Source organism: Echeneis naucrates, chromosome 2, assembly GCF_900963305.1.
Source record: "Echeneis naucrates chromosome 2, fEcheNa1.1, whole genome shotgun sequence".
NCBI lineage: Eukaryota > Metazoa > Chordata > Actinopteri > Carangiformes > Echeneidae > Echeneis > Echeneis naucrates.
In genome coordinates, this window is record NC_042512.1 from 3,185,439 (window position 1) to 3,194,566 (window position 9,128).

The window sequence follows — 9,128 nt, forward strand, 5'->3', positions numbered from 1 at the left end:
AGCTCAGGAGCTCTGGGCTGCAGCGGACTATGTCGATCGGGTGTCCGCACTAAGTTCGGTATCGATATGGTGCTCCGGGGGGAGCCCGGGATCACCAGGTCGTCTAAGGAGGGGTGCACCGGCCCAGGTCGGACACGGAGCAGGTCAAAGCCCCCGTGCCGCTCAGTAGTGGGATCGCGCCCGTGAATAGACGCTGTAGTTCAGCCTGAGTAAAACAGCGGGACCCAGTCTTTATGCTGCTACTATACACACAACACGACCTTTATTTTCACTGAAATCCTCCACAAACTGAAGGACTCTCCACCTGGAGCAGAGGACCAGACATCAACAAAATCTGACTTCATTCATTTTAACATTAGAAAAAAGCTGCAGCTGCCACCAGATCAGGAATTTAAAATGAACAGATTAAAATAGAATTCAAATGTGTTTTATATTTTACTAACTGTAGCAGTGAGCAATAAAGGCATAAACAACAAAATAAAGGAATATTATGTTGTTGGATGACAATTGTGGTGTGCAAAACCATGGACACTATCAACATTTCCTCCTTCCAGGGCTTGTTGCTGTACAGGTATGATTCCCACTCAGGGTGCAAGAGTTCCCAGTTTCAAATCCTGAACGAGCCCCTCATATGACATTTTGAATGAATTTGCTTTAACTCTTTATGAATGTCATCTTCTATGGCAGATACAGTTTTCCAGCCCATTAATGTTGTTCACCCCTCTCCCCTCGTTTATCGTTGTTCTTTATTGCTCAATCATTTCTGACAAGGATTAATTTTCAAGTCCCACCTGCCCCCCAAAAAAATGCCAATGAAATACACCAACCTGACAATTTTCAAATGTAATGAAGTAACATCAAGTAACATGATGTTCTATCTGTCACCAACTTAAGTGGTCCATGTCATAAAGTTTTTTATCTGTTCTGATGATGATTGGAAATGTCTGTTTATTGTTTATCACTTGTTAGGATCCCCGTTAGCTGTCACTGAGGCAGCAGCTACTCTTCCTGGGGTCCAAATGAAAATGCACATCTGCAGTCAAACAGGTTCAGGTAGATGCAGAGTCCTACATTAAAACAAACCACAACAACAACCTCAACTGCAGTATACACATTACACTTCCATTACCAGATCCTCTGTATATAGATGTATGTCAGAGTGGTTCTGTGGCTTAGCTGGTCAAAGTGTCTGTCTAGTATACAAGAGCTCCTGGGTTCAAGTCCCAGCAGTGCATTGCTTCTGAACGTTACATGTTGTTGATATAACAAGCTGGCAGCTGAACCTTTTCTTGCCTGGACAAGCACTGAGCGAGGTGCCGTATTCCACCCTGAACAGTAAATGTTTCAGCTGTGTGCTGTACCTATGATACTTACATTGAGGTAACTCATCTGTACATGTGAGCCATGAAAGCCAGCACGTACTTTGGCCTGTGAGCTGTGAAGCATCAGACACAAAAACACACAAAGACAACACATGATGCCCTGAGAGACGATACCTGAGCAGGAGAACTAGTCACTGCATGTACAGCTGCTTCTTATCTGGAGTTTTTTTCTGTCATCTATAATAAAGTAGAAAAGAGACACAGCTCCACAGTAACAGAGGTGTGCTGCTGTAACGCTGAGTGCTGGATTCATGTTCAGTTTATGGTTTTAGGCTGTAACAGGAACTGCTTATCATGTCTCTGTGGCGCAATCGGTCAGCGCGTTCGGCTGTTAACTGAAAGGATGGTGGTTGGAGCCCACCCAGGGACGATCTTTGTTTAATTCACTGGTATTATAGTTCACACATGGAAGACCGGAGGATCTTTAAGTTGATGCTCAGTTATCTCCATCTACTGGACAGATGGTAGAAGTTGATTCCTGAAAAGAGGAAGTGACTTTTCCTCAGATCAAACTGTTGAAGGAGAACGAGCAGCTTCTTCTCTTCACATGTTTCCTCACTGACTCAAATAGATGCAGAATGTCATTTATCACTTTCTCCAGTAATGTGTACAGTTGTCACTGTGCTGCTCCTGACTCAGTGATGCTGTTGAATGCTTATAGGGCCGCCGTTCTTAAAGTGTGGGCTCTATAATAAGCTATAATTATCCTAAATGTTGCTCCTTTTGTGTCTCACAGAGATCCTGCCTGTTTGGGAGAGCGTTACATTAAAGATTTAAAGGTCCCTGTTTCAATCCTGGGTTTCAGCAGCTGTTGTGGGTCCTTTTGTTCGCTCCCCCAAATGAGCTATTTCAGCACAGCAAACAGTAGAAATTACTTCTCATTATTGCTTCCATGACCTGGAAGTGGAACTAAAGGTGTGTCCCTATCACCGGCCTTGATAATGATAACTGAGCACCAGTGAGTGCTCTCCTCCTCTTAGAGTCCTAACAACAGCACTCAGCTGTGTCTCTCCCCAAATGGGAAACTTGGTCCATAAGAGGAAGTAAATGTTGCTGGCAGGATTCAAACCTGCGCGGGGAAACCCCAATGGATTTCTAGTCCATCGCCTTAACCACTCGGCCACAACAACCATGCGCAGCAATGCTCCTGTGACTCAGCATTTTCCAGCCTGGATAGTTTCCTCCTCAAAGGACAGGGCACCTTCTTGTTGTGATTGATGCCCACATTCTCCACAAGACTTCAGCTCTTTGGAGCTACAGCAACAAGTGAACTAAACACAGCAGGTCTCTGGGTGGGCTTTGGAGGCTTTTGGTAAACAGTAGCAGGACTGTTGTTGTGTACGGAGCTTTGACTGTTACCAAACTGTTACCTTAACAGGTGAAGGTTGATTCTGATGGAATGAACTGTTTCTACACAAGCTGCATGAATGTGACACAGAGCTCATGTTTAAAGTATTTTTCTTCAGTACTCTTATTGTGTATGGAGCTCTGACTGTTGACATAAGTGCAGGTGACCTAAATTCAGCAGCATCATCAATGTCCTCATCTCATCCAAAAGGCTTCATCAGACAGATCGGTGTTGCAGGAGCTCAGAAGCTATCTGGTTAGCTAATGCTGCCAGACCATGCAGGGGATGTAGGTCAGTGGTAGAAGATGCACTTCCCATGTATAAGTGTCTATCTACAACATCTTACATTATAAATGAGGCACTGCTGGGATTTGAACCCAGGATCTCCTGTTTACGAGACAGGCGCTTTGACCAACTAAGCCACAGCACCACGCGTTCTGTGATGTCGCAAAGGTTCTAATGACATCAAAGAGATCAAAGACTCCTCCCACTTTTTTGGTGGGAGAAAGAAAAGCAGCTTCTGTCAGAAGTGGAATTTGAACCCACGCCTCCAGGGGAGACTGCCACCTGAACACAGCGCCTTAGACCGCTCGGCCATTCTGACAACAGATGCTAAAAAATGAACCGAAAAATTTGCTGAAAATTAGCCCATCAAAGTGAGTCCACAATACACAATGACTGCTCAAAATTCGCACTTCTCACATGTGTAGAGCGTTTCACTGGTAAGATACAGGTTCCATCGAGATTTGAACTCGGATCGCTGGATTCAGAGTCCAGAGTGCTAACCATTACACCATGGAACCCTGCTGGCATGTGTTTACGCAGATGTGAATGGAATTTTAGTCCTTTAAAAGCGTGGGCAGTCAAAGGTCGACCAAAATACCTTTGTCCCAAAACCTTACAGCAGTAGAGGTGAAAGAAAATCTGTCATTTCACACAGTGAAGGTTCCAATGTGAATAGATGGCAGGAGTCACGGTTGTTAGTCACATACAGGAGGGGATCATCTGCATAGCAGTGAAAATTTGTTCCAGTTTTGTTGTTGCTTCTGTCTGCAGAACTCAAAGGTATAAGCAATTAAAAAAAAAAAGAATAATGAATAAACAATTATCAAATACAATGAACCGAATTCTATTGACTTTTAGGACATTTGATTTGGGTTGTTGTTGGTTCTTGTGAACTTTGTGATAATCCCTGCAGGTTAGATTTATGAAAGTTGTCATGTTTTTGATTTTGATGATGTTCCTTTTGGCAACGGTCTGTTCCCCTGAGGTTCGTCTGTGCTGTGCAGGGTGCCCCCGACGTGCGCTGACGTGCGTGCCTGCTGCACCAACGAGGCCTGGAACCCAGAGAAAGTAAAAGAGTGAGATGGAGGAGAGCTGTCAGTGTTTCAGTATAAACATACATCATACAGCCCTGACCACTGTTGTATCCAGGCAGAGCTGACTGATTCTGACAATGGGACCTTAAACTGGCCTAATGGAGAAGGTGTCTGATCAGAAGACTGAGGGTTTGAGTCCCTTCGTGGTTGGGCAGTTATGTATTACAGGTTATACCATATTTAATGGTTCTGGTGAAACCAAAGTAGAGGAAAGGGGCAGTGCAACTGCCGTAACATCAACATGTAGCGGCAGTAATCAGTTTAAAAGCAAAGTACGTCTCTGGGTGGGCTCGAACCACCATCCTTTCGGTTAACAGCCGAATGCGCTGACCGATTGCGCCACAGAGACACATTGAGTGGGGTGGAGCCCACACTTTAAGAACGGCGGCCCTATAAGCATCCAACAGCATCACTGAGTCAGGAGCAGCACAGTGACAACTGTACACATTACTGGAGGAAGAGATAAATGACATTCTCCATGTTGTGAAGTTGTGAAGTTCTGTCTCCTCAGTATCTACAGATCAGTTCATTTCTCTCCACTTCAGAGCACCGGAAGTCAGCTCGGACGCTTCTGAATCATGGGACTATTTCCCATTCTTTTCACAGTGTAGCTGAAAGATAAATTTTTCTAACCGATGGAACATAATGCTGTTGCTGATGAATCGTCCTGATTGGTGGTTTTTCTGTCATTTCTGTCTGTCTGTCTCGCTCTGTCTTGGTTTTTTTATTGGCTTTATGTTGCTCCTTGTCGTCAAGGAGGTCAAGTATCTCAGGTCTTGTTCACGAGTAATGGAACTCTGTTGCTTTGGTTGAAGACAGATGGATGGATGCAGACAAGGTAAGTTCCATTACTGTGAATAATGTAGAGAAAAGACTAACCTTCCTCTGGCAAAAGCTAAACTGCAAGGGCCGTGAATCGAACCCAGGTCAACTGCTTGGAAAGCAGCTATGCTCACCACTATACCACCATTGCATGTGAAGGTGCAAAATCACAGTCCTTTTTTAATGAAACTGGTTATGGGAACTCATGTGGCTGGATTTATGACCGAACATGAGCAACGTAGACAACGGCTTTTATTTTGAAATGATTTTTTGCGATTTTTTTTTTTTTTTTTGGAGGATGTTTCGTGTCTCTAGCAGCCCGGCTAGCTCAGTCGGTAGAGCATGAGACTCTTAATCTCAGGGTCGTGGGTTCGAGCCCCACGTTGGGCGATAAGCAGTTTTTTGGGTTTTTTTTTAGACCCAAAGTTACACTTCCAATATTCTGCCTCGTCTTTCAACCACACCACAACCACATGAAATATTGTGAGGTTGAATGCTGCATGCTGACTGGTTGTGTGTCCAAATGGCTTCAAAGACATCTTTCTGCCATTCACTCCTCCAAACCTTTGGACACAGCTTTGAGCTTTCTCACAGGTGTCATTATTTCAGTGAAGATGTATGTATGGATGTATTCCCCCTGAATCCTGCGATTCACAGCTTCCACCAAATGGAGCCAAATAAGACACAAAACTTATTTTGATGTGAGTCTGAAGAGCTGCTGCCTTTGATACATCACTTGATGATGTCACAGTACTCACAGAATGAAACTCCTCCTTTGAAGCTGCTTCAAAGAATTTCCAAAATCACATGTGATTCAGATGTAAACACAAAGGCTGCCCCACTGTCACCATTCAGAGCAGCTGAGAAGCTTATTGATCATTCATTGATTATTAATGATCAGCTCAGAACCAAACAGTGTATCTGAAGCACAGGAAAGAGTTCTGCTCTCCAACACTGTGATCCCTCAATTACAGCTCCACTGGAGCCTGTGACGTGTCCCTCCTTCATTATTAACGCTGGAGATGCCGGGGATTGAACCCCGGGCCTCGAACCCTGGGCCTCATACATGCAAAGCATGCACTCTCCCACTGAGCTATATCCCCTGCATGGTGTGGTAGCTTTGGCAGTTTTAGCAGCTTTAGCTAACCAGACAGCTTCTGAGCTCCTGCGAAAGCTAAAACACCAATTTCCCTTCTCCACAGCACAGCATGAGCCACAAAGTTACTGTTGCTTCACTTTACAAGATACTGCCAATAACACAACCAGCCAACCTCACACAGCTCCATATCATAAGGATTAGCTCTCCTGACGACTGCAAGGCAACAGCTGGGCTTGTCCAGCAAAGGAGATGCTCATTCTGTGATGTCATAAAGGGTTTAATGACATCACAGAGATCAAAGACTCCTCCCATTTTTTCTCATGAACTCCACCATAGAGCGCTCACTGTTAATGAAGCTCAAAAGGCAATCATGGTGCTGCCATCACTTCCTGTATTACAGCTTTTTCTTGCAGTCTCTGGACCAGAGAAACAGCAGTTTAGTGTTGGTTGTTGTGTTGAGCAGATGGTGATTGCTCTTTTTTAACAGAACACAAACTTTGGTAAGAGTCATGATGGTGAGGCACTGCATTATCAATGTGACACTAAGGGCTCCACTTGAACCCGGGACCTCTCGCACCCAAAGCGAGAATCATACCCCGAGACCAACGAGCCTTTCACAGCAGGATAATTTATATTTGGATAAATATATGGAATATTAAATTCCAGCCTGGTACAGCAGGAGATTTATGGAATTTAAAATGTTCTGAGGGGGAGAACTTTTCGGTCATCAAAAATCTCACACAGAGCATTGATCATACACTACAACATTTGGTGCCCACACACTCCCTGGTGGTCTAGTGGCTAGGATTCGGCGCTCTCACTGCCGCGGCCGCGGTCAGGGAAAATGTCTTTACTGAAAAATACAGGTGATTGACCCCAGAACATAAATATGTCATCATGCACCTGGGGGGTATTTCAGGGAGGAGTTCCAACGAACTTTGAGTCTATCCCTGAACTCTGAGTTGACTTACTCTGAGATGAGAAACTCTAAGTATCTGGTTCCAGAACAGCTGATCTTAGTTGGTTCAATCAACTCTGAGTATGGTCACCTTGAGTTGCGCACATGCACAACCTCTATAAAAGCCATCATCAATGGAGTCCCGTCACTGTTTCCAATCATCGTTACTGCAGCAGGCAGCACTCTATGGTGGAGGTCATGAGAAAAAGTGGGAGGAGTTTAAATGTTTAAATCGTTTAAATGTTGGTTGTATTTTGCATTTGTCAGCTGAATCCACAGTCAGTGAAATGATGAAGTAAATCCAGGAAAGGAAATAAATCCAGTTCACGGAAGCGTGCTGGGCCCATAACCCAGAGGTCGATGGATCAAAACCATCCTCTGCTATCCTAAAACACTGGATGTCTCATCATCTAGCTGGAAGATGTCAGGAGATTTTAAGCAGCAGGGTGTTGGCGTCCAGCAGGGCTGTGCTTTCTGTCCAATTCTGTTAGTGATGTTCATGGACAGGATTTTGGGAAGCCGTGGTGAGGAGGGGTTCCAGGTCAGTATCTGGAGGATATTGCAGATGATGTGCTCCTTTCGGCACCATCAGCCTGAGAACGACAGCACTCATTGGTTCGGTTTCCATCCACAGTTCATCACTTCTATTTTAATTCCTTCTTCAAATCTTCATTTTTATCATTCAGTATGTTTTGCTGTGTTTGAACTCCTGAACGCTTTGATCTACAGAAAGAGGACATGACCTGACTGTGTGTCACATAAATGTATGAAACCAATCTGTTAAAGTGACGCTGAAATGAATCCTTGTAACATTAATTGTTCAGCAGCATGACTTGTCATGATACTGAGGTTGTGTCCTGTTTGGGGGTCACCACAGAGGAGGAGCTAGTGAGGACAGGCAGCATTATCAATGGCCTCATCCCATCCCATCTTTTTTTTCTACAACATCTGACTTTAGCAACAAGGGAGACATGAAGACTGTGCAGTTCAGTGACTGGTCAGAGAGAGTGCTGTGTCCTTGTATCCTGTATTTTGGATCTGAAAATACCCTCAACATACGTGGCTGACCATCATGAGTCTGAACAAGGTTTCTTTAGCATATAATAAACTGTCACATTAATGTCCTGAATGTGCTGTGTGTAAATAATGAGGTTCATCAAAACAAAGTCAGAACCAGAGCTCAGGCTGTTGGTACACAAACAAAGAAAGGCACACTTGTGGATTCACAAGATTATATCAGGATCTGACCTTTTCCTGTTCCATCAGTAACCATCAAAGGAGATGCTGATTCTGTGATGTCACAAAGGTTCTAATGACATCACAGAGATCAAAGGCTCCTCCCATTTTTTCTCATGACCTCCACAGTAGACCGCACTCTGTTAATGAAGCTCAAAAGACAATCATGGTCCTGCCAGATACCTTTGAGTTCTGCAGACAGAAGCAACAACAAAACTGGAACAATTTGGACTGAACTGGATTTGAAACCTTCACTGTTGGACTTTGGAGAAGTGGGTGGTGAACATCCAGCATGAATTTAAACAGTCATATAGTGGTAGTGTGGCCGAGCGGTCCAAGGCGCTGGATTTAGGCTCCAGTCTCTTCAGAGGCGTGGGTTCAAATCCCACCACTGCCAGTAGGCCAAGTTGTGTGCTGTGTGGTATGACCTTGAACCGAGCAGCTACCATCACTTTGAGTTTCCAAAGTGGGGACTGAGTTCAAGATACAAATAAAAGAATCCAAATGCACTTTCTTCTTGAAATGGTGCAGCTGCACTTGTTCTTTCTGGAAAAAAAAGTAAAGGAGGTGAAACGCAGCGAAACATATTTAATGATAAAAATAAAGATTTGAAGAAGGTATGAAAATAAAAGTGCTGAACTGTGGATGGCAGCCTGCTGTTGGTCTGACTGAAGATGTTCTGTGGCTTAGCTGCTCACAGGGCCTGTTTCTGGAAAAAGGAAATCCTGGGATCAAATCACTACACCTCCACTGATGTGATTAAATTTTCAATTCCTCAATTAACTCCTTAATTAAAATCCACTACATCCTAAGCAGGGTCAGGCCTGATTAGTAGTTGTACGGGAGACCGCCTGGCAATACCAGGTGCTGTAAGCTTTTTCACTTAGAGGACAGTGCTGCTCTA

The 9,128-nt window shown here is 44.2% G+C and overlaps 7 non-coding genes across 7 annotated transcripts; 2 read left to right on the forward strand and 5 right to left on the reverse strand.

The window, feature by feature from the left end:
- Window positions 1–2,430: 2,430 nt before the first annotated feature.
- trnas-aga (transfer RNA serine (anticodon AGA)) lies at window positions 2,431–2,512 on the reverse strand. The gene has a single exon. It is a non-coding gene; the product is annotated as a tRNA-Ser (tRNA).
- A 574-nt stretch (window positions 2,513–3,086) lies between these two features.
- On the reverse strand, window positions 3,087–3,160 carry trnat-cgu (transfer RNA threonine (anticodon CGU)). The gene has a single exon. It is a non-coding gene; the product is annotated as a tRNA-Thr (tRNA).
- Window positions 3,161–3,251: 91 nt separating this feature from the next.
- Window positions 3,252–3,334, reverse strand: trnal-cag (transfer RNA leucine (anticodon CAG)). Its single transcript has one exon. It is a non-coding gene; the product is annotated as a tRNA-Leu (tRNA).
- Window positions 3,335–3,461: 127 nt separating this feature from the next.
- Window positions 3,462–3,533, reverse strand: trnaq-cug (transfer RNA glutamine (anticodon CUG)). The gene has a single exon. It is a non-coding gene; the product is annotated as a tRNA-Gln (tRNA).
- Window positions 3,534–4,384: 851 nt separating this feature from the next.
- On the reverse strand, window positions 4,385–4,458 carry trnan-guu (transfer RNA asparagine (anticodon GUU)). The gene has a single exon. It is a non-coding gene; the product is annotated as a tRNA-Asn (tRNA).
- Window positions 4,459–5,248: 790 nt separating this feature from the next.
- trnak-cuu (transfer RNA lysine (anticodon CUU)) lies at window positions 5,249–5,321 on the forward strand. The gene has a single exon. It is a non-coding gene; the product is annotated as a tRNA-Lys (tRNA).
- A 3,218-nt stretch (window positions 5,322–8,539) lies between these two features.
- On the forward strand, window positions 8,540–8,621 carry trnal-uag (transfer RNA leucine (anticodon UAG)). The gene has a single exon. It is a non-coding gene; the product is annotated as a tRNA-Leu (tRNA).
- Window positions 8,622–9,128: the final 507 nt, after the last annotated feature.